The sequence below is a fragment of the Hyla sarda genome, chromosome 11 (assembly GCF_029499605.1).
Source record: "Hyla sarda isolate aHylSar1 chromosome 11, aHylSar1.hap1, whole genome shotgun sequence".
NCBI lineage: Eukaryota > Metazoa > Chordata > Amphibia > Anura > Hylidae > Hyla > Hyla sarda.
The window spans coordinates 46,870,632-46,896,618 of NC_079199.1; the positions used below are offsets into that span (position 1 = coordinate 46,870,632).

The following is a 25,987-nucleotide window of genomic DNA, read 5'->3' on the forward strand; positions in this document are numbered from 1 at the left end:
CAGAAAAAGCTTGCACTGAAAAAAAGTGCACACCACTAAATTCATTGAAATATGAAAAAAAAAGGCAGACACAATAAAAACAATTGAAATATGCCCAAAGCGGCTTCTGAGGATTGATTTGTGATGCCCTCACTTGGTTCAGTTGTGTTATAAGCAAGTATTTAATATGTGATATTGATTTGTGTAAAGAAAAATTATTCAGTATTATATTTAGCATTGTACAATGCTGTCAAATTAAAGGGGTTCTCCAAGATCTTTGCATTGATAGCTTATCCTTAGCAGGGACACAACAAAGAAAGAACAGCACTCCTGGTGGCAAAGTGAGGGGGTGCACGCAGCCAAAAGGCCGGGTCACAGGCGCAGTTAGGATATCTAGAAGACAAAGCTGCAGCACTCCAAAATGGTGGTGGAAAAAAAAACGGTGAATTTATTCCATCCAAAGAGATGCAACGTTTCGGTCACCCAATGCGGCCAAATGGCCACATTGGGCGACCGAAACGTTGTATCTCTTTGGATGGAATAAATTCACCATCTTTTTTAATCACCATTTTGGAGTGCTGCAGCTTTGTCTTTTAGTTATCCTTAGCAGGGGCTATCAATACCCAATTGATGGTGGTCCAACTCCTGGCACCCCTGCCAAATGGCCGCATTGGGCGACCGAAACGTTGCATCTCTTTGGATGGAATAAATTCACCATCTTTTTTAATCACCATTTTGGAGTGCTGCAGCTTTGTCTTTTAGTTATCCTTAGCAGGGGCTATCAATACCTAATTGATGGTGGTCCAACTCCTGGCACCCCTGCCAAATGGCCGCATTGGGCGACCGAAATGTTGCATCTTTTTGGATGAAATAAATTAACATTTTTTTTTTTTCCATCACCATTTTGGAGTGCTGCAGCTTTGTCTTCTAGATATCCATCCTTAACAGAGGCTATCAATACCCAATTGATGGTGGTCCAACTCCTGGCACCCCTGCCAATCAGCTGCATGGTCCGTACATTGGTTAGTGGCTGTAGCTGGTATTGCAGCTTGTCCTATTGCGGTGAATCAGCTAATCAGCAGGGGTGTTCGGATTTAGGTAAATAGTAACAGTGAAGATTCTGTATTGTCACTGCTGCTGCTGCTTGTGAAATACAAAGAGATTGGATCACACAATGATTGTATCAAAGACATATGACACAATTCGTGTGGTTCTCTGAGCCCGAAGCTCTTTTCCACCAGTTCTACTTCCTATTGCTCATCTGCAGAAATACACCTGATACCAATGAAAAAGTGATTGTTAGCACAGCTGTAGTCTGTACTTTTTACATTGTCAGACAGTAGATGCGGCCCCGTACTGCCCCTGGACCTCGTGCTGCTGAACAACACTCTTTAAGGTGCTCTATACCCAGCTTTTCTCTAATGCGATGAAGCACGCTACCGTTTTTTTTTGCCTGTTTTGATTCGTATGTATTCTGACAGAGAAAGTCTCTGTGTAAAATCAGAGGCGAACAGGCGTGTGCATAGCGTGGGCCTTACATAGACACACTGTCGTGGTGACAAATGCATGAGTCAATGAAGCTCAAACCATATTGCCTTGGTTGATCCAAAGGATGAAAATAGGTTTCATATAGGTTTCCCTAAGGCACACAGTATATTTTTAGGCGAATGTTATAAGAGCGGTGGACCGTATTACTGTCACATAGAGTCAGTAAGGTTAAAAAAAATTCATATACGGTAGTTTAGCCGGTTATTCTATAAATGGATTGGTTTCCTGTTCTGTAGCCTAGGAAAGTTGGGTGACAAAAACCTCAGTTGGTTGAACCCTTTTAGCCACATGTTGTGGCTACACATTGCAGCAAAAACACAGTGCTTTTGTAAAAACCCCATGTGGACAACAAATTGAGCTCTGCTACATTAAAGGAATACTCCGGTGGAAAACTTTTTTTTTTAAATCAACTGGTGCCAGAAAGTTAAACTGATTTGTAAATTACTTCTATAAAAAAAAATCTTAATCCTTCTAGTACTTATTAGCAGCTGTATGCTACCGAGGAAATTCTATTATTTTTGAATTTTTTTGTCTTGTCAACAGTGCTCTCTGCTGACACCTCTGTCCATGTCAGGAACTGTCCAGAACAGGATAAAATCCTCATAGCAGACCTATGCTGCTCTGGACAGTTCCTAAATGATGCAAGATGTTTTTGTTTTTTTTTACAGCAAAACGCGTTGCATTGTGGGTAAATAACCAGTTTGCTCCTAACAAGATCCAAGCGCCTGCCTGATCCTGTGGCTGGACAGTTCCTGACACGGACAGAGGTGTCAGCAGAGAGAACTGTGGACAAGACAAAAAAGAAATTCAAAAAGAATCGAATTTCCTCTGTAGCATACAGCTGCTAATAAGTACTGAAAGAATTTAGATTTTTAAATAGAAGTCATTTACAAATCTCTTTTATTTATTGTTGTCCTTAGTGGAATTTGAACCCAAGGCCCCAGCACTGCAAGGCAGCAGTGCTAACCACTGAGCCACCATGCTGCCCTTAATAATAATAACTCTTTATTTATTGTTGTCCTTAGTGGAATTTGAACCCAAGGCCCCAGCACTGCAAGGCAGCAGTGCTAACCACTGAGCCACCATGCTGCCCTAAGGGCAGCATGGTGGCTCAGTGGTTAGCACTGCTGCCTTGCAGTGCTGGGGCCTTGGGTTCAAATTCCACTAAGGACAACAATAAATAAAGAGTTATTATTATTAAGGGCAGCATGGTGGCTCAGTGGTTAGCACTGCTGCCTTGCAGTGCTGGGGCCTTGGGTTCAAATTCCACTAAGGACAACAATAAATAAAGAGTTATCATTTACAAATCTGTTTAACTTTCTGGCACCAGTTCATTTTTTTTTTCTTTTAAGTTTTCCAGCGGAGTACCCCTTTAAATGCTATACCATGGATCACTGTAGTTTAACCTGTGGCTCTCCAGCTGTTGCAAAACTTCTGCTCCTTGCATGCCCAGACAGTCTTCAGCTGTCTGGGGGTACTGGGAGTGGTAGGTCCACAGGTTGTACAGCACTACCCAATACAGTGTTTTTCCACACAACCTTTAGCAGTCCAGGCATGCTGGGAGTTGTAGTTTTGCAACATCTGGAAGCACACTGGTTTGGAAACACTGACCTAAAAGATATATTCTTAGATAATTCCCTTACATTATTGGCGTAGGTTTACTTGCAGTCATAGGTTGATATATTATACATATCAATACAACGATGAGCTTGTAAAAACGATAAACTCATTGCTGCTACACGTGTTTGCATATCGATAGATATGTTTTATTTCTCATTGTGAAGCAGAGAGAATATCCCTTTGCCTCTGCTCTGCAATGTCTCTGTTCTCGGGCTCTGCTGGATTATTTTTACCTGCAGTATTTTTCGCTTGCTCGGTGCACGCTTGGCTTAAGATCATACAAGCTTGTGCACTTTATAATTCAGGGCATATAGGTGTACGCATGCCGGATTCCCTCTTGGGTATGGAGGCATAATAAACCTTAGCAAGAAAGTGTGTAAACACTGCGCACAAATGGAACACACCAGTAATTCACGCAAAGTGTGCAAACCTGTTATTCATAAGGTGATGGGTGGTTCCCACACACCCTGATAATATGGTTTGCTCTTGAGCCAACTTGTATTTATTCAGGAAGTATATGTTTAGCATTTTATTTGCTTTCACATTGGGTATTTCAGGGTATGTTAGAAGTGCCTAATGCTGTATTTCCAACCAGGGTGCCTCCAGCTGTTGCAAAACTACAACTCCCAGCATGCCCAGACAGCCGAAGGCTGTCTGGTCCTGCTGGGAGTTGTGGTTTTGCAACAGCTGGAGGCACCCTGGTTGGGAAACACTGGCCTAATCGAAGGTTTCCCAATGTACCCCCCCCCCCCCTGTCAGATTCCATTGTATAGTCATACAGCGATTTCTGTCACCCATAGGCTCCTGTGTTAAAATGGGGGGGATAAAGGGTTCATTGTGCTGTATATGTTTTTGGTTTCTGGATTCCTCTATATGGACCTTAGAGGAAAATGTAAAAGGACTCCTGTAGGTTTGACTGTGAACTTAGATTTCGCAAACATACATTACATAATGCAGCTTAAAAGCAGCCATATTTTACAGGTCATCTATAAACCATTTCTTTGGATGAATTTATATGCTATGGAATTGTTGTACATTTTTGGTGCAGAAATGCATTTGGATAAGATGTCACAAACCCTATACATGGAATTGGTTTACAATGCCTAGAGTGAAATCTTTTGCAAAATCAGGGCCAAGTGTGGCTTCAAAATGTTATTTCCTTTAAATATAACGGCTGAATTGAATAAAACTGTAGTAAATACATCTACATGCTAAAGATGCCCAGATCGATTGTCAAGTTCCCTACCTCACACTGGTTAAAGTTATTTTAAAGTGTATCTTTCAAAAACTTGCTTGTTTATTTTTTGTTAGATTAACATTACAGAGTAAAGGACAAGATGATTTTAGTGCTCTCACTGCTGTTACGGAGCCCCCTCCATGGTGCACGTCTATTTTTCATTTTCTTTAATTCAGGGGAGGGTCCATAGGTGTGCTGTGTACCAGTAGTACACATACATGGACTTCCTTTCCTTTACTTCTCTGGCAATCGCAGGACAGCATCTACTCCAGAGGAGGATTTATTGACACCAGGTTGCTGGGATGTAACACTATATCGGAAGAATACATGGATGAACAGTGGTTTTTCCAAAAATAGCCTTATAAGTAAATGGAATCCTTGGTAAGAGAATATAGAAAAGGTAGACCTGGTTAGGGATTATAGAAACGGTAGACCTGGTTAGGGATTATAGAAAGAGGAGACCTGGTTAGGGATTATAGAAAAGGGAGACCTGGTTAGGGATTATAGAAAAGGGAGACCTGGTTAGGGATTATAGAAAAGGTAGACCTGGTTAGGTATTATAGAAATGGTAGACCTGATTAGGGATTATAGAAAAGGTAGACCTGATTAGGTATTATAGAAAAGGTAGACCTGGTTAGGGATTATAGAAAAGGTAGACCTGGTTAGGGATTATAGAAAAGGTAGACCTGGTTAGGTATTATAGAAAAGGGAGACCTGGTTAGGGATTATAGGAAAGGGAGACCTGGTTAGGGATTATAGAAAAGGGAGACCTGGTTAGGGATTATAGAAAAGGGAGACCTGGTTAGGGATTATAGAAAAGGGAGACCTGGTTAGGGATTATAGAAAAGGGAGACCTGGTTAGGGATTATAGAAAAGGTAGACCAAGTTGGGGAAACAAGTATATGTGAACTCCCTAAATGTTGGACATAATTGGGGATTAGGTGTAAAAAGTAGTTGCCAGAAGGTATTGGATAATAGAGGTTGTAGTTGTGGCTTTTATAGCGTAGTTGGTTTAATCTAGTTAGTTGGTTAAGAGTGTTGGTTTTGGGAATAGTATATAGTATCTAACTGATGTTAGTTGGATTAGTTTTGGTGTTATGCATGTATCTACTGTATTTTGTCCAATGTGGATTATGTATGATTAAAACATTTACAAACAACACATAATGTAAATATAGTTGGGGCTGCACTATTTATCTCAAAAACAATCAAATCGTGTTATTTACCATTTGTGATTACTGCGATCAGGTGCCCACAAAATCCACAATTACATTTTATTTGAATTTCATAAAATGTCAATAACATAAAAAACTAAGGCTTACCTAGCCCTGGTCCTCCTTAGGTCTGACGCAGATTCCGTTCTCCTCCATGCGGTCCTGGTATCTTCTGCCCCCACCCTCAGAGACGAATGCAAGTGAAAGCCCATTCAACAGATCAGGGACTGAGATGGGGATTCCCCCGTCTTAGCCCGTGATTGGCTGACTTGCACTAGTCTAAGAAGGTGGAGCCCAGAGCATGCCGAGGGGTAAGTAGCAGTGTCCCGTACAGGAGATTGCGGGGGTCCCAATGGTCAGACCCCCCACAATCAGACACTTATCTCCTATAATGTATGTATGTACTGATAATTCACTTCCGTATCCTCTTCCAACTACATTGTTAACTAAGTATATCTTAAACTCTAAGAAGGGTCTGAATTACACTCCCAAATGCTAATGAAGTTCAGATGTCCTGTAGTAGTACATGTGGCTATAATAGCTTCTTTATTTGTTGCCTCGGATTGGAAGCTGACGCCCTAAAGTATATCCTATTGGTATCAAACCTTGGATTGAATATAGGACGTCCTTGTGGTATGTTCTGGGTGGGACTATTAAGCTAGGTCTCTTTTTTTTTTTTTACAATGCATGTCCGCTCCCAGACAAATGTGGGATTGAGCCTTACTTTTTAGAATAATGAAATGATTACCACAGCATTATCAGACACTTTTTATTTATTTGCTTAGTGTTACAATGGTTTCAATGTTGCAGCAGTTAAGACACACAACTTCCCCACTTACATCATACTATACCACACAGCTGTTGTCCCCGTCTAGATTGTGTCCGTTATTGCCTCCTAAATGGACCATTCTATTAACTGGTGCAAACTGATGCAAAGGGATGCTATTTAGTGGTATCCGTTTGCATCATCGGTCTACAGACTCCTGCAGCCGGAACTACTACTACTCCCATCATGGAACAGACTTCTTTTCTTGATGGGAGTAGTAGTTCCTTGACTGAGGGAGTCTGCAGGTGGCTGGGAGGCTAGATTAGTTATTGTACTACCACCCCCATCATGGAACAAAGTCTGTTACATGTTGGGGGTAGTAGTACAGGAAGTACAGCAAGAGTTTGCGGATTTCACTCCTTCTGAGCATGCTCAGAAGTAATAACTGTTCAAAAAAGGATATTAAAAACTGGGTGCAAACGGATGACATTATATGCTCATCTGTTTGCCATAGACTTCAATGTTAAATTCTTAATATCCGTTTCTATTCCGTTATTTTTTTTTTTATTCCGAAAAAATACTGCATGCAATGTCTTTTCCCCGTCATAAAAAACGGAACAGGAAGGAAACGGGTGAAACAGGGTGATAAAGGATTGTAAAAAAAAATCCCATTGACATCAATGAGATTATTTTACAGCCGTTTGCAACCCGTTTAAAAATTATCAAACGGATTGCAGAACAGGCATAAATTTACGGGGGCAGGCGTTTGTGTGAATGAGCCCTCAGGTGACAAATGTGACCTAAATCACTATGTGTAAGACGCTATATATATAAATCGGTAGGCGCTCCCAACATTCAGGTCAAAAGGGTGTCACTGGAATAACCCTGTTACTGATAGATGAGTCACTGACAGCTTCTGTTTTCATTCATATCAAAAATCAAACCACCAAGAGAGATTATCATAACCAGAAAATGACTTCAGGGTTATAGCTACAGTACACAGCACCATAGTACAAGGAGACACATTGATGTTATTTACTATTGCATGCAAGACATCTCACAATATATGTGTCAGAATATAACAAGCGATCAAATGCTAAATGTTTAAAGAGTACCTGTCAGATCCCACCAAATAAATATGTTACTCAGTTACTAATCCTGATCATGTACGTCTATGCCTCTATCACCTATATTTATTGTAAAAATACCTCTTTTAATGAGCTCCCAATGTTAGAAATCCTCTCTGACAGGGGACATGTCCCTCCTTGTAGTGGCGGGAGGTGATTGGTCTGTCTGCACATGCAGCCTTGTCCACGAGTCATCTCTTGTCTATGACTCATGGACACGCCTGATGCTTCTGCAGGTCAAGTTAGTGTCCCAGTAGGTATGGGGACACCTAGTTGTGGGGTTTTAGGAGACATTTTGTTTAATAAGTATTCAAAAAAAAATGTAAGAACCATATTACAGAAGGTCTTTAATTTTCATTAACAACATATAAAAAGTTATTGGATCTGACAGTGCCCATTTTAACAAATTTTAGCAAGTATTGTTGGTCAGAGGAAACATCCAAATATGTGAAACAATGAATAGCAGTTAAAGGGCTGTGACACATTTACCATAATCACTTACAAAAAGCAACCCAAGTAGACTGTGTATAAGCACCAGTAACACTTGGTTCACATGTAGTATTTTTGTCCCAAACCAAGAGCAGAACTGACAGTGAAAAACTCTAATGGAAAGATTTGCACCTATTTTTGTATTTTTGGACACTTGGATATTTGTTCTATTCTTACCAGGATGTATAGGAAGACTCTATATTCTATAGGTGAGTGTGTATTTCATCCATGTCAGGTTCCTTATTTGTTATATTTCCTGTATGATCAGAGATATCAATATAGAAAGAAATGACTTCTAGGGGTCTATTACCACTGACTTTCATCTTTCTTTATAAGTTGACTGCACACGTATCAGCTCCTCGGTGACAGGTCCCGTGCCCGGCTCCTGTCACTCTGATGAAACGTATGATATATAACTTCTCTGCGCTCTTAATTTCCTACATGTTCAGACATTTTGCTTATGTGAAAAATGACAAGACCCTAGCCACCTAGAGACTCGATGCTCTTCATGTCAGCTCAATATAACAAATACTCATGGCTTGCCTTGGAGGGACATTCACCCCGCCTATTCAAAGTTTTTGCCATAAATTTAGAATAGTTCTTGTTTTGTTGCTGAAGGGATTATTGACATTCATGGAAGATCCTAGGACAGTATTCCCCTAGAATTGCATACCCTAAATCAGTGTTTTCCAGCCAGTGTGCCTCCAGCTGTTGTAAAACTACAACTTTCAGTTGTAGTTTTGCAACAGCTGGAGGCACTTTGGTATACAAACATATACTCTAGATGTATGCCATAAATATATATTATTGAAATATTATTTTAAAGAATAACTAAGTCTTAAAATGAAGGCATATTGCTATGAGAATCCAACTTCTGGGATCTCACTGATCTGAAGAAATATGGAGCCTCAGCACTGATTTTACACTGCGCCCCCTATCTTTCTTTCCTTGCGCACCCGCACCTGACCACCCAGCTGTGCAAATACCTGCAGTACCTCTCCACTGAAGTGAATGGGGTTGGCTTTAGTTCCCTGCACAACTGGTTTGACAGGAGTGCCGCAGTGCCAGATTAAACCAATATAGGGGCCGCAGTGCTGAATAAGTGCTGCAGACACTTCTTCGTAAGGATTGAGGGTAGCAGAGGTTGAATCCCCACCAACATGATTATAGTAATAATCATTCTATGATATGAGAATGCCTCTTTAGGGTATGTTCACACTGCGGAATCTCCATCAGGCTGCCGCCAAATATGCTTCGGCGGTAGGCCCACGGGGCACTGCGGCGTCACCATTGAGAGCTATGCAGTACTCGCAGAATTCCGCGCAAAGAATGAACGTGTTCTTTCTTTGCCTGGAACAATTTCAGCATCAAAATTTTTGTGTCTAGAAAAGGCGCAAAAAAGGTACAAGCAGGGTTTATTTGTGCCTTTTTTGCACCTTTTGGTTTACACATTTCTGCTGTTTTTGAGTTGCAATCCACTGATTATGGCAATACACCGGATATGGAAGGGTTTTATGAAACCACCAAAAAATCTGTAAAACTACACCAGCCCAGACTTAGCTTAGCTTTTTGGTGTATGTGAAGAGAGAAATTTCAGAAAATGTGACCTGCACAAAATTTATGAAATGCTCTGCTACCTTTTAATAAATTTGGTTCTCCTACACATTACAGCACACAAAAAAAGGTGTAGAAAAATGCTTCACTTACACCTACAATGATAAATGCTTCACTTACACCTACAATGATAAATGCCGGCCATAGAACCTTGGAAGATAGACGAGACAGAAGGGGATATGATAGAAACTTTTTTCTAGATAAAGGGTATCAACACGGTAAAAAAGGAGAGTATATTTAACCGGTTGTCATGGCAACCGTTGTATGACGCGGGCTCCTGACTCGAGCCCGCATCATACTGGCCGGCCCCCAGCTGATTCCTGTAGCCGAGGGTCGGCGTTAATAGCCGACATGCGGCGATTGCAGCGGCCGGCTATTAACCCTTTAGATCGCCCCTGTCAACTTTGACAGCGGCGTCTAAAGGGACATTTAAACGCCCCTTGGTGCTCCAGTGGGGTGGATTCCCCCCCCCCCCCCCCTCAAAAAAAAAAAAAAGCTGAGGTAGCCGGAGGGCTTACCTCTCGTCCTATGCCTGCTGCTGCACTGAAAATTGAGTGCAGAGCACACATATCAATGTGGTTCTATGAAACCACATTTATCTGTATGAGGAATCTAATAAGTCCCCTAAGGGGACTAAAAGTGTAAAAAAAAATAATAAAAAAAAGTTGAATAAAAAGTTTATACCAACACCCATGAACCCCTTCCTTATTGAAAGTTTAAATCACCCACTTTTCCCAAATTCCATATAAAAAATGTGTATCCATAATAAAAATAAACATATGTGGTATCGCTGCGTGAGTAAATGTCCGAACTATAAAAATATATCGTTAATCAATGACGTGCACGCAAAAAAATTCCAAAGTTCAAAATGCCGTATTTTTGGTCACTTTCTATATCATGAAAAAATGTATAAAAAGCGATCAAAAATGTTATTTTTTTGTATTGTAAAAACTTCAGATCACAGCGCTAAAAATGAGCCCTCATACCGCCCCATAAAAAAGTTATAGGGGTCAGAAGATGACAATTTTCGTGCATGTAGTTATGTTTTTTTTCAGAAGTACGACAAAATCAAACATATGTAAGTAGGGTATCATTTTAATCATATGGACCTACAGAATAAAGATAAGGTGTCATTTTTACCCAAAAATGTACTGCGCAGAAACGGAAGCCCCCAAAATTTACAAAATGGCGTTTTTTCTTCAATTTTGTCGCACAATGATTTTTTTGTTGTTGTTGTTTCGCCGTAGATTTTTGCGTAAAATGACTGATGTCATTACAAAGTAGAATTGGTGGTGCAAAAAATAAGCCATCATATGAATTTTTAGGTGCAAAATTGAAAGGGTTATGATTTTTAAAAGGTAAGGAGGAAAAACGAAAATGCAAAAAGGAGAAACCCCTTGTCCTTAAGGGGTTAAAAGAGTAAAAACTACTACAAGAGAACATAGTTTTATATTAGTGGGGTAAAGGTATAAAAGTAGTGGATGCATGGAATAGCCTTCCTGTAGAAGTGGTAGCTGCAAATACAGTGAAGGAGTTTAAGCATGCATGGGATAGGGATAAGGCTATCCTTCATATAAGATAGAGATAGGTGTAAGGCTATCCTTCATATAAGATAGAGATAAATATATAAGGGTATCCTTCATATAAGGTAGAGATATGTATAAAGGTATCCTTCATATAAGATAGAGATGGGTATATGGCTATCCTTCATATAAGATAGAGATAGGTAAGGCTATCCTTTATATAAGATAGAGATAGGTATAAGGCTATCCTTTATATAAGATAGAGATAGGTAAGGCTATCCTTCATATAAGATAGAGATAGGTAAGGCTATCCTTCATATAAGATAGAGATAGGTAAGGCTATCCTTCATATAAGAGAGAGATAGGTAAGGCTATCCTTCATATAAGATAGAGATAGGTAAGGCTAGCCTTCATATAAGATAGAGCCAGGGCTATTCATAGTATTCAGAATATTGGGCAGACTAGATGGGTCCAGTGGTTCTTATCTGCCCATACATTTTATGTTTCTATCTACTCTTTGGTAGTAGCACCTATCATGGACTTGCAATTGAGTATTACAGTACATGAAGTCAGACTTACTACTATGATAGTGAAGTCCTGTTTTAGAAGAATATAAGTGACAAGTCTATCTCAAAGGATTATTGCACCTTTTTTTGTGCAGAGTAATAAAGCAAAATTCCATCTGAACAGGAAATTAATCTCCAGACGTATAGAAGTGTGCGCCCAGAGTGACAGCCCGCAATGTGTCATGGGGTGGAGGAAATGTAGACATCCGTATCAGTCTTTCATGTGCACCTGTCGTTTGGACACTGATGTGTCAGGTGCATTTAATATGGTAGATGAGAGATACTGAAATTTAGGCCCCTTTCACACTATTAAGTTGTTCTGTTAATAGATCTGTTATAAACATCCGTTAGAAAAGCCTTAATAACGGATGTTAAATGTCGGTTACAAAATCCCATTCAAGTCTATGGAATTTTTTGATTATCCGTTATAGTCCGTCATGAATAACTGACGTTATTTGAAGAAAAAACGGCACATGCACTAATTTTTTTTTCCGTCACAAGAAACGGGTAAATTAACAGCTGTTATTTTTAACATTGAAGTCTATGGCAAACGGATGAGCCTTTATGTCATCCGTTTGCATCTGGTTTATAATGTCCATTATTACTTCTGAGCATGCTCAGAAGAGGTGACATCAGCAGACTTCTGCAGTGCTGAGGGACTATTACTACTACTACTACAGACTTGTTTACATGATGGGAGTAGTAATTCCCTGGCTACGGGAGTCTGCCGGTGGCTGGGGAGGCTACATTAGTGTTTGTACTACTACCCCATCGTTGAACAGAGTCTGTACCATGATGGGGGTTGTAGTAAAGGGGCTGAGGGATTGATCAGACCGGGTCTCACTTGTGAGAACCGATGCAATCAGAAGTTAAGCAGGGGAGCGTGCGACATGGTCCGCAACCCTGCGAAGTATCGTGTAACTTTCATTTTTAAATCCCCCACAGGGAGCCCTGAATGGCTGGTATAGAGGAGCCATTCAGGGCTCCCAGCGGGGTTTTTAAAATGAACATTGTGAATGGCAGCGGGGGCTATATGTATATTAAAAGCACTGTGGGGGGCGAGATATATAGCGCTGCAGGGGGGGCAGACATATAGCCTATGTATCTAGCCCCCCAGCGCATTTATAATATGCCCCCCACAGCGCATTAATAAAGATATAACCCCGCCAGCGCATTTATATATATATATATATATATATATATATATACATGCATACACACACCCCCCCACAGCACATTTATAATTTGACCCCCCCCCCCCAAGAGCATTTGTCATAATATGCCATTGCAGCGCTATGAATGAAAAGTATATCTATCAGCAGCGCTTAGTGCAAGCAACCGGCTGCTGGCACTATGCGCTGCTGATAGAAATACTTATCATTCATAGCGCTGCTGCGGCATATGTATATTGAAGCGCTGTGAGAGGCAGATAACTCTATATGTCTGCCCCCCCAGCGCATCTATAAACATATACCCCTGCAGCGCTATAAATGAAAAGTATTTCTATGGATATAGGTGCGCTGGGGGGGCAGATATATAGCATTATCTGCCCCTCACAGCGCTTCTATATACCTATGCCGCAGCAGCACTATATATGAAAAGTATTTCTATCAGCAGCATCGGACCAGCCGGCTGCTGGCACTATGCGCTGCTGAAAAACTTTTCACATATAGCGCTCTGGTGGCATATGACAAATGTGCTGCAGGGGGTTATATATATATATATATATACACACAGTGGGGATCAAAAGTTTGGGCACTCCTTGGAAAAATTTGTATTAATGTGCATAAAGAAGCCAAGGAAAGATGGAAAAATCTCCAAGAGGCATCAAATTACAGATTAGACATTCTTATAATATGTCAACAAAAGTTAGATTTTATTTCCATCATTTCAAAATAACAGAAAACAAAAAAATGGCGTCTGCAAAAGTTTGGGCACCCTGCAGAGTTAATATCTTGTACTGCCCCCTTTGGCAAGTATCACAGCATGTAAACGCTTTTTATAGCCAGCCAAGAGTCTTTCAATTCTTGTTTGAGGTAATTTTGCCCATTCTTGCTTACAAAAGTCTTCTGTGAGATTCTGTGAGATTTCTGGGCTGTCTGTCACGCACTGCTCTTTTAAGGTCTATCCATAGATTTTCAATTATGTTGAGGTCAGGAGATTGTAAAGGCCATGGCAAAAACTCCAGTTTACGCCTCTTGATGTAATCCCCCGTAGATTTCGAGGTGTGTTTAGGATCATTATCCATTTGTAGAAGGCATCCTCTCTTTAACTTCAGCTTTTTCATAGATGGCATCAAGTTAGTATCCAAAATTTTCTGAGATTTTATTGAATCCATTTTTCCTTCTACTCATGAGATGTTCCCTGTGCCACTGGCTGCAATACAACCCCAAAGCATGATTGATCCACCCCCATGCTTAACAGTTGGACAGAGGTTATTTTCATTAAATTCTGTTCCCCTTCTTCTCCAAACGTACCTTTTGCTCATTCCGGCCAAAAAGTTCAATTTTAACCCCTTAAGGACGCAGCCCTTTTTCACCTTAAGGACTGAGCCCTTTTTCGCAATTCTGACCACCGTCACTTTTTTAATTAATAACTCAAACGCTTTTACCGAATATTCTGATTCTGAGATTGTTTTTTCGTGACATATTCTACTTTATTTTGGTAGTAAATTTTCGCCATTACTTGCGTCCTTTTTTTGGTGAAAAATCCCAAAATTTCATGAAAATTTTGAAAATGTTGCATTTTTCAAACTTTGAAGCTCTCTACTTGTAATGAAAATGGATATTCCAAATACATTTTATTTTTATTCACAAATACAATATGTCCACTTTACAATAAATACAATATGTCCATATATTTGATTTTTGAAAAAATTTGAGGGCTTCAAAGTAGAGTAGCATTTTTCAAAAATGTCATGAAAATTGCAAAATCTGAAGGGACAGATGTTACAGAACTACAACTCCCAACTGGGCAGTCTAGGCATGCTGAGAGTTGTAGTTTGGCAACATCTGGAGGGCTACCGTTTGGGCACCACTGTAACAGTGGTCTCCAAACTGTGACCCTCCAGATGTTGCAAAACTACAACTCCCAGCATGTCCAGACAGCCTTTGGCTGTCTGGGCATGCTGGGAGTTGCAGTTTGGCCTTCCTAGTGGTTGCCACAGTAAAAATCACTTTACTTTCACTTTCATTTCCCCCCCCCCCGTAGTTTCCCTACCTGAGCCAGGATCCAGCAGTCTTCAGCGTCGATCCGGGGTCCCCTGGCATCTTCTCCTCCAGGTACCGGCCTCCATCTTCTCCCCACGTTCCCCTCGACATCCAGGGGTGGGCAGAATGGGGGGTTGCCATGGCAACCCACTGTCCTGCCCTGCCATAGGTCAGAATCAGTTCTGACCAATGGCAGAGGATAGGAGGAGATCGCAGCACTGCGACCTCGCTCCTATCCCTCAGGATGATCAGGGCTGTCCCTGACAGCTACGATCATCCCTATTTTCCGGGTGATCGGGTCACCAGAGACCCGATCAGCCCGTAATAGCAGAAAATCGTATGTCTGAATTGACATGCGATTTTCTGCGATCTCCGACATGGGGGGGTCTCAGGACCCCCCTCGGCGATGTGCCAGGACGCCGGCTAGCGGCAGGGACCGGAATTCCCACGTCCTTAAAAGGTTAACCTCATTGGTCCACAGAACTTGTTTTCAAAATGCATCAGGCTTGTCTATATGTTCATTTGCAAACTTCAAGCACTGATTTTTGTGGTGAGGACATAGAAGAGGTTTTCTTCTGATGACTCTTCCATGAAGACCATATTTGTACAAGTATCTCTTTATATTGGAAAAGTGTACCACAACTCCAGTGTCTGCCAGATCTTTCTGGAGGGATTGTGCAGTCAAACGTGGGTTTTGAATTGTTTTTCTCACAATCCTGTGAGCTGTTCTGTCTGATATTTTTCTTGGTCTTCCAGATCTTGCTTTAACTTCCACTGTTCCTGATGACTGCCATTTCTTAATTACATTCCGAACAGAAGATATTGACATCTGAAAACGTTTTGCTATCTTCTTATAACCTTCTCTAGCTTTGTGAGCGTCAACTATTTTCAGTTTCAGATTTCTGGACAACTGCTTAGAAGAACCCATGGTGCTGATTGTTGGTGCAAGGTCAGATGAGTCTGGGCATTTAAACCTTTGAGATTAACATCACCTGGTTTTCCCAGATGATGATTATTGAGAACAATCCATGAGACTGTCAGGTCTCAGCTTTGCAAAGGGGGCAGGCAGTGCATGCTATAAATTCTGCAGGGTGCCCGAACTTTTGCAGACGCCATTTTTTTGTTTTCTGTTATTTTGAAAGTGTAAATGATAGATTTTATTTCCATCGTTTGTTGACATATTATAAGAATGTCTAATCTGTAATTTGATGCCTTTTGGAGATTTTTCCATCTTTACTTGGCTTCTTTATGCACATTAATACAAATTTTTACCTGGGGTGCCCATATTTTTGATCCCAACTGTATGTGTATGTGTGTGTATATATATATATATATATATATATATATATATATATATATATATATATATGCTGCAGCGCTATATATCTTGCCCCCCGTAGCGCCTTTAATATATATGGCCCCTGCTACCACTCACAATGTTAAAAAAAAAAACGCTGGGAGCCCTGATTGGCTCCTCAGTACCGGCCATTAAATCCCCATGGTGAATTAAAAAATGAAAATGAATCGCAGGGTTGTGGACCATGTCGCCCGCTCCCCTGCTTAATAACTTCTGATCGCATTGGGTCTCAGAAGTGAGACCCGGTGTGATCAATCCCTCAGCCCCTGTACTATGATGGGGGTAGTAGTACAAATACTAATGTAGCCTCCCCAGCTGTCTACAGACTCCCGCAGCCGGGGAACTACTACTCCCTTCATGGAAACTAGTCTGTTCCATGATGGGAATAGTAGTAGTCCCGGATGTTTGAGTCAGTAGGCAGAGGTATTAAAACGGCCGTACATGACGGATGTTATAACGGGTCTTAATGGATGAATATGCCTGTTATTTTCATGGACATTATTCAGCCGTTAGCAGACGTTATTTCATCCGTTATTATACATCCGTTTTTACACAGAAAACGGATGTTTAAAAATGGATGAATACTCATAGTGTGAAAGGAGCCTTATCATGTTGATCTATCCAATGCTCCTGACATTGTGAGAGTAGAAGGGCAGACAAAAGAGCTCTAAATTGTGATGTTCCTCTGTTATTCCTCTTGGAATTGTTTAAATAATCTGACAAATAGGTGTTTGTTTTCTTTGCCAATAGAAGTGCAGGCTGGCACTGTCAAGTTTGTTACATATTGACAGCTGGCGTTGGTTAACACCCAGTTGTCAATTTATTCATACATTTGCAGGAGGAGTGACAGAGAAACAGCCCAGTGCCGAGTTGTACGAAAAGATTCTCCATTAGGGCCCATTTCCAATAGGGAATTCTGGGAGGATTCCGTTTCCAGCAGCCTCCCTTTGATTTCAGTGTTATTCTGCTGCACAGTTCACTGTGGAATGTTAACCGTGGTAATAGGCCTCAAACTGTCCAAATAAACAAATGGGATTTCTTTAGGGCTGTGACCAACGATTATTTTCATAGCTGATTATTTGCTCCATAGTGGAGAAGAAGACAATTTGTGAGTTGGATTAGGGAGGGGGTTAATGAGGGAAGGGGATCAAACTGAAGGTCAACTGTGTGTTTTAGGTAAGGGATGCATTGTGTGTTAAGAGAGAGTTTGTAGGGTCGTCTAGATGCTGAGGAGGCTGAGAGGAGGAGCTTTGTATTATGTTTAAATACATATAGTACTTTTAAATATAATTATAAATTTTTTTCCTTGTAAGGACTATACCCCCTCCACCTATGGCCAGATATCAGGGGCAGCACATGCTCTGGTTGTCCATCCTATGTGCCCCCAGCAGCCTCTTTAGTGAGGAGGGGGCCAGCACACATAGGGGGGTATTTATCAAAGGATTTATGTTTTTTTTTTCACGTAACTCTGGCGCAATACTTTGGCGCAGTGTCTTTTTGTGCCAAAGTTTGGCGCATCTTCTCCACTGTCATTTTTACAACTTTCTCAAAATCACATGGTCCTGTGTGTGATTTCAACTTTAGTCAGTAAGTCATGATTTACGCCAATCGATCTTTGGCACAATTTTGTCCCAAATCCCGTTTCTTGGGCGCAAATCCCCGCCAAGAAATTTTGCACATGGAAAACACACTTAGCAATGTCAGAAAATGTAAAGGTGTCAAAATACATAAAAACATTTTTTTGTGGAAGCAGCGACACCTCCAGGGCTGCCCAATACTATCCTGCGACATAGTTGTCTCTGAGGGACCTTCACCCTCCGTTGAGCCAGCATTGGACATGGCCACACAGGTTCAGGAAAGGTAAAGCACTAAAGCAGTGGTCTCCAACCTGCGGACCTCCAGATGTTGCAAAACTACAATTCCCAGCATGCCCGGACAGCCAACGGCTGTCCGGGCATGCTGGAAATTGTAGTTTTGCAACATCTGGAGGTCCGCAGGTTGAAGACCACTGCACTGAAGTAACAAAAAAAAAACTACCCAAGTTGAAAATAAAATCCATTTCACATGGTGGCTATAAACCCCACAAAAGAAAATAACTCATGTCGCTTGCTGATATACTGCAGGAGGGACTCCGAAATGGCTGCTCTACAGGGTAAAATACGCGTCCTCTATGGCGGTAAGTTCTGTGTAAAAGGCGCTGTGAACTGCTGATTTCAACATTTAAGCCAAAATTACTAACAACTTGCAACAAATGATAAATTTGGTGCATGTCCACGAAAACCAAAGTGAAAAAAAAAGGGTAAAAGGAAACGGTCAACAGGCAAAATTGATATATACCCCCCATAATCTTTCACTTCCAGCATCTTCTCTCTACAACTATTGCAAGTCTGGCCTTTAGCATAGAGCCTGACAACCACGGACTTACGAAGCAGAAGATGGTGTGTGCTGGGCCCCCTCTTCACTAAACAGACTGCCGAGGACCACAGTTGCATATGAAAATATATATATATATATATATATATATATATATAGTGATAATCGCTAATTGTATGTGAACTTTAGAAGTTGGCTGACCAAATAATCAACCAATCGATTATGAAAACAGTTGACAACTATTTTCTTTTCAATTGAATTTTTATAGAAAAATTTACAAATATATATCTTTACACTTTTTTTCAGTAGCAAAAATTGTTAAAGATGGCAGATATAGAAATAACAAGAGAAGCCTAGTTAAGAACATGTTATCAATAGGTTACAATATGTTTCTGAAAAAGCTCGACCTATAGTACGTGGGTAGTAAGATGGAAGGATAGCCTTAATCCGCGCAATTCCCAAATTTGATAATTTCATCAGTTGTCGATTAATCGATTAGTTGTTTCAGCCCTAAATTTCTTTCAATGAAATTCCGCCACAGAATCCTGTTTTTTCAATGGGATTTTTCCTGATGCTTATTACGGAAATTCCATAGTGTAAACGGGCCCTAACTAATATTTTATTGCGGGGTGCAAATATGTAGTAAGATGGACAGGTCACGAGAGGTGATAAGTGTGAATTTCAGAACCCCAGCTGCTTGTGGTGTCCTGTAGGTGCTTGAAATGGTTAAATGCAGTGTTTATTAAGCTGTGTAAAAGGTATAAAGAGAACATTTATGTTTTGGACGGTGAGTGGGCATGCACAATGAATTTAAAGAGTGTATTGTGCCAACTTTTTCTTGGACATTAAGCTCCTGTAGCTGGCTCACTGCTCACCAGACTTTAATTTATGTAAGCAACTCAGGAGAGAAAACACCAGCAGCCCTGTGCCAGCGGTGTAATCTGCATTGTGTCCTGCTGGATTTTAATTCCTTCCCCCTCCTCTTCCCATGGACCGGTGTCAGTGATCACTGTGTGTCTGACATGTTATTCATGATCTGTGATGATCGGGATAAACGGTGCTGTAAGGCCTGCTGGAATGTTTTCTGCATCATGCTGAAGTTGGTGGATGGATTTGTAGATAAAAATCTGCTTAAAGGGATACTCTGGTGGAAAACTATATATATAAATTTAGGGCTGGGCGGTATACCGGTTTATACCGAATACCGAATTTTTTGGGCTGCGCGATATGAATTTTCCCCCATACCGCAATACCGGTTTGGCCCCTCCCCCTCGGGAATGTATTATCAGCCCAGCGCAGCGCTGTCCCCACATCGGGGAACTAATCATATTTTACCCGCCAGCGCTGTTCTGCTCCCCCCCAAATTAATAATCAGCCCAGCGGGGTACTATTAACATATGTCAAGCACTGCCCTCCGCCTCTTTGTTGGGGGCCGCCGGGTCCTGGAACTCACTGTACGCCAGTGGTCTCCAACCTGCAGACCTCCAGATGTTCCAAAACTACCACTCCCAGCATGCCCGGACAGCCAACGGCTGGAGGTCCGCAGGTTTGAGACCACTGCTGTACCCTGTATCCCTATGGCTGCAAAAGATACAGAAAATAAACTTTAACTTACCTACGTTAGCCAGCCATTGGCTGTCCGGGCATGCTGGGAGTTGTAGTTTTGCAACAACTGGAGGTCCGCAGGTTGGAGACCATTGGCGTACAGTGAGTTCCATCGCCGGCGGGCCCCAACAAAGAGGAGGAGGGCAGTGCTTGAAGGTGACATATGTGAGTAGTACCCTGCTGGGCTGATCATTAATTGGGGGGGAGCAGAACAGTGCTGGCGGGTCACATGATTTTGGGGGGGGGGGGAAGCCGAACACCGCGCGCGGGTCACATGATTGGGGCGGGGGGGGTGAAAATGCTGTTATATACCGTGGAACCGCTGTAAGTAAAAAAAATATATCGTGACACATATTTGGTCATACCGCCCAACCCTTTTTAAATTTTATATATTTTATTTTTATCAACTGGTGCCAGAAAGTTAACCAGATTTGTAAATTACTACTTTTAAAAATTCTTAATCCTTTCAGTACTTATGAGCTGCTGTATACTACAGAGGAATTTGAGTTTCTGTCTGACCACACTGCTCTCTGCTGACACCTCTGTCCATGTCAGGAACTGTCCTGAGTAGGAGCAAATTCCCATCGATCATGAGACTTGATGCATGTTTTTCGTTCTTTTTGTTTTTAGAGATGGTTTTAACTAACACTGATTGTTTATGGGTGGTTACCATGACTACCCAGACCAGGCATTATTTAACTATGTCTCTAATGAAGTGACGCAAGGCCAGCTGAAGCGCATGCTTAGCGCGAAACGGCACCCGTTGCCTCTTAGAAGGATCCCTGTGTTCATCCCTACATACCCATTTGCACTTTCATGTATTTGTGTCATCACGAATAAAGAAGATTCAAGCATTTATCGTGAGTGCCCAGGCTTTCTATTCTTCATAGAAGTTGGATACTACAGAGGAAGATGTGTAGTTTTTTCCAGTCTGACTACAGTGCTCTCACCTTTGTCTGTGTCAGGAACTGTCCAGAGTAGGAGCAAATCTTCATAGCAAACCTCTCCTGCTCAGGATAGTTCTTCACACGGACAGAGGTGGCAGCAGAGAGCAGTGTGGTCAGACAGAAAAGAACTACACATCTTCCTCTAAAGCATATAGCAGCTGATAAGTACTGGAAGGATTAAGATTTGTAAATAGAAGTAATTTAGTAATCTGTTGAGAACCCCTTTCCCGCTACAGGACGTATGCATATCTGGTCTATCATAGGGGTCAGGAGATTACAATTTTAAACATATACATTTTCCTTCATGTAGTTAAGATTTTTTCCAGAAGTAGGACAAAATCAAACCTATATAAGTAGGGTATCATTTTAAGCGTATCGTCCTACAGAATAAAGAGAAGGTGTCATTTTTACCAAAAAATGTACTGAGTAGAAACGGAAGCCCCCAAAATGTACAAAATTGTGTTTTTTTCTTCAATTTTGTCGCACAATGATTTTTTATTCCGTTTCATCGTAGAATTTTGGTAAAATGACTAATGTCACTGCAAAGTAGAATCAGTGGCGCAAAAAAAGCCATCATATGGGTTTTTAGGTGTAACATTGAAAGAGTTATGATTTTTTAAAGGTGAGGAGGAAAAAATGAAGTGCAAAAAATGGAAAAAACCCTGGTCCTTAAAGGGGTTAAATGGAAAAAAGTGGTTTCTAACACCAGTAACTCTTTAAGCTTCCATTAGTTCATAATTTCCAGGACTTCATGGTCCCGTTCTTGGAGGCTTGATCTTCAGCAGCACACACTCTGTGATTCATATAATCTGGAGACCTCCTAGAATGGCTCTTTAAGACCTCCAATAAACACACCACCATCTGGATGTCACTTTTCCTATCTGGCATATGTATGTATGTATTTTCTCTGAAGCTTTCCACTGCCTGAGCCTTCTGTCCTCTCATTGGCTTCCAGTAGCCCTGGTATGATACACACCTCTAGCAATATCCAACGTTTAAAGTAAGATATTCTTGTGCTGCTTAGGGAGAGTCAGTGGAGACGCAGCTTTAATTGTGTCTGTGACATTTCCGAGATTTGCTACTGTCTCAGCCCTTGGCATTTTGTATTCATTTATATTCACAGGTACTCTGTGGAAATAGAGTAATTGCAGTTGATGTTTCAATAAGAGCAGGTTCTCCTAACCCACCCTGAGTGTACAGAAAGCGGAGAATTCTGGGTTAGGCTTATTGTACTGAGCATTTTACATAAATATACCTGAATTACTCCTTATTTAGACTTGTTAGGAACTTCCCCTGCGGCAGTGGAGGAAATGGCATTGGCAAGTTAATTACATTTCTCTGTATGCGGCCTGATGCCTTATGTTACAAAGTCACTTGTAAGTTGTGTAGCAACGTTGTCCTAGGCCAGCGTTTCCCAACCAAGGTACCACCAGTTGTTGCAAAGCTATAACTCCCAGCAGAATATGCTGGGAGTTGTAATTTTGCAACAGCTGGAGGCACCCTGATTTGGAAACAATGTTCTAGGCACATGCCATTAGTAATAGAATGATGTTTGCTCATATAGAAGGCATGCATACAAGAAGGGAGGAATAGGGTCACCTTTATGGTCTATTCACACGTACAGTCTTCTGTGCAGATTTGAGTATAAACTGAACACAACTTGGAATCCTGCGCATCAAATTTGCGCATTTACTGTACATGTGAGAATGGGAATTAAATATGTGTGTGTTAAGTTTTCTTCTACAATGTAAGGATCTAAAATAAGTAATCTCTATAACACAGATAAAATATCAATGTTTTCAATCACTGAGAAGTTCTGGAAGTGGATTATCTTCTGCATTATCACCCATCTGATCCAAAATAAGCAGTACTGGAGGTGTCTGATGGCCAACTATCTCACTGCCACTATAGAAAGCTGAGCATGCTTATCAAGCAGCATCAAGGTACCAATGCAATACTCATTGGATGAACCTTCCATTGGACAACAGATGTAGCTCTCAATCCCCTCCCCTATACAGATAAATGTTCAGCTCAACCAAGCAGATAATTTTTTCCTAAAACAGCACCACATCTGTACACAGCTTGTGTGGGGTACATCAACTTGGCTCCATTAACTTTAATAGAACTGCACTGAAATACCACACAACGCAACCTGAGGACAGATGTTGTGCTGTTTTTTCAAGAAATCAGCTCTGTTTTTCTAATATTGAATAACCCCTTTAAAGGGGTACTCCCCTGGAAATTTTATTTTTTATTTTAATCAACTGGTGCCAAAAAGTTAAACAGATTTGTAAATTACTTCTATTAAAAAAAATATTAATCCTTCCCATACTTATCAGCTGCTGTATGCTCCTCAGGAAGTTCTTTTCTTTGTGAAATTCTTTTCTGTCTGACCACAGTGCTCTCTGCTGACACCTCTGTCCATTTTAGGAACTGTCCAGAGCAGGATAGGTTTGCTATGAGGATTTGCTCCTACTCTGGACAGTTCCTGACATGGACAGAGGTGTCACTGGTGCCACCTTACGATCGTTCTGATTCGTCGGCCGTTACCGGATGACAAATAAGGACTCCTGCTTTGGGGGTGTCCCTAACGGCACCCGCTCCGCCCTTATTCCGAGGGTGAGAACGGGTGCCATGGAGTCCGTACCAGAGTGGGGGCCTCCGATCCTCTCCATCGGTGGTGGGATCGGGGCTCTAGGAACAACGGTGGCGGAGGCAGGCAATAGGTACAGCTGCCCTCCTGTTGTTGCTTTGCAACAACTCCCAGCATGAACAAAAGGGCAACAGCAGATGGCCACAGCAGAATGCACACCTATAACCCCCAGCATGCCCTTTGGTAGTTTGTGCATGCTGGGGGTTGTAGTTATGCAACAGCTGGAGGCACATTTTCCATGGAAAAGTGTGCCTCCAGCTGTTGCATAACTACAACCCCCAGCATGCACAAACTACCATAGGGCATGCTGGGAGTTTTAGTAGTATGCCTCCAGCTGTTGCATAACTACAAGTACCAGAGTTTACTTAACTCAGTGTTTCTCAACCAGTGCTCCTCCAGCTGTTGCAAACTACAACTCCCAGCATGCACTAATAGACCGTACATGCTGAGAGTTGTAGTTTTGCAACAGCTGGAGGCACACTGGTTGTGAAAGTAACAAACCGTTATCAACCAGTGTGCCTCCAGCAGCTGCATAACTACAACCCCCAGGATGCACGGACAGCCAAAGGGCATGCTGGGAGTTGTAGTTTTGTAACAGCTGGAGGTTTGCTCCCCCCCCCCCCCATGTGAATGTACAGGGTACATTCACATGGGCGGGGGTTTACAGTGGGTTTCACGCTGCAAGTTTGAGATGCAGCAAATTTTCTGTTGCAGCTCAAACTGCCAGCGGGAAACTCGCTGTGAATGTCCCCTAAAAACACTACACAAAATAAAGGGTAGAACACTACATATGCATATACCCCTACACGTTTGCCCCCTTCCTTCCCAATAAAAATGAAAAACATCTAGTACAGCATTGTTTCCAAAACGGAGCCTCCAGCTGTTGCAAAACAACAACTGCCAGTATTACCGGACAGCCATTGACTGTCCAGGCATGCTGGGAGTTTTGCAACAGCTGGAGGCACCCTGTTTGGGAAACACTGCCATAGGGTAATTTTGGTATCAGAGGCAAGTGTAATTCTTGCATCCAGGTCCGTCCCTATGCAAAACCCCAATTTAGGCCTCAAATTCACATGGTGCTCTCTTACTTCGGAGCCCTGTCGTTTTCAAGGCAACAGTTTAGGGTCACATATGGGATATTTCCGTACTCCGGAAAATTTGCCTAACAAATTTTGGGAGGCTTTTTCTCCTTATACCCCTTATGGAAAGGTAAAGTTGGGGTCTACTCCAGCATGTTATTGTAAAAAATGAAATACTTTTCCTTTTAACAAGAGGTAAAAGGAAAAAAAGACCCCTGAAATTTGTAACGCAATTTCTCCTGAGCATGGCAATACCCCATATGTGGATGTAAAATGCTCTGTGGGTGCACAACAAGGCTCAGGAGTGACCGCCATGTACATTTGAGGTGATTTGCACAGAGGTGGCTGATCATTACAACAGTTCTGACATAATCGCAAAAAAAAAAAAAAAAACACCCACATGTGACCCCATTTTGGAAACTACATCCCTCACGGAAAATAACAAGGGGTATAAAGAGCCTTAACACCCCACAGGTGTTTGAAGAATTTTCGTTAAAGTTGTTTTTTTTTCTTCTATGCTGGTGTTATCTCAATTTTTTCATTTTCACAAGGTGTAATAGGAAAAAAGCCCCCAAAAATTTGTAACACCATTTCTTCTAAGTATATAAACACCCCATATCTGGACGCAAAGTGCTCTGCGGGCACACTACAGGGCTCAGCTTTTGGAGAGAGAGAATTTGGCTAGAATTGAAGGCCATGTGCATTTACAAAGCCCACTTGGTGCCAGAACAGTGGACCCCCCCCCCCTCCACATGTGACTTCATTTTGGAAACTACACCCCTCACAGAATGTAATAAGGGTTGCAGTGAGCATTTACACCCCACTGGTGTCTGACAAAAATTAAATTTTTCATTTTCACAGCCCATTGTTCCAAAAGTCTGTCAAACGCCAGTGGGATGTAATTGCTCACAGCACCCCTTATTACATTGTTAGGGGTGTAGTTTCCGAAATAGGGTCACATGTGGAGGATCCATTGTTCTGGTAGCATGGGGGCTTTGTAAACGCACATGGCCCCCGACTTCTATTCTAACCAAATTCTCTCTCCAAAAGCCCAATGGCGCTCCTTCTCTTCTGAGCATTG

The 25,987-nt window shown here is 41.6% G+C and overlaps 1 protein-coding gene across 2 annotated transcripts in view; it reads left to right on the forward strand.

Moving 5' to 3' along the window:
- BRF1 (BRF1 RNA polymerase III transcription initiation factor subunit) overlaps positions 1–25,987 on the forward strand; it is a 379,514-nt gene that overhangs the window by 226,749 nt on the left and 126,778 nt on the right. The gene's annotated exons all lie outside the window — the stretch shown is intronic.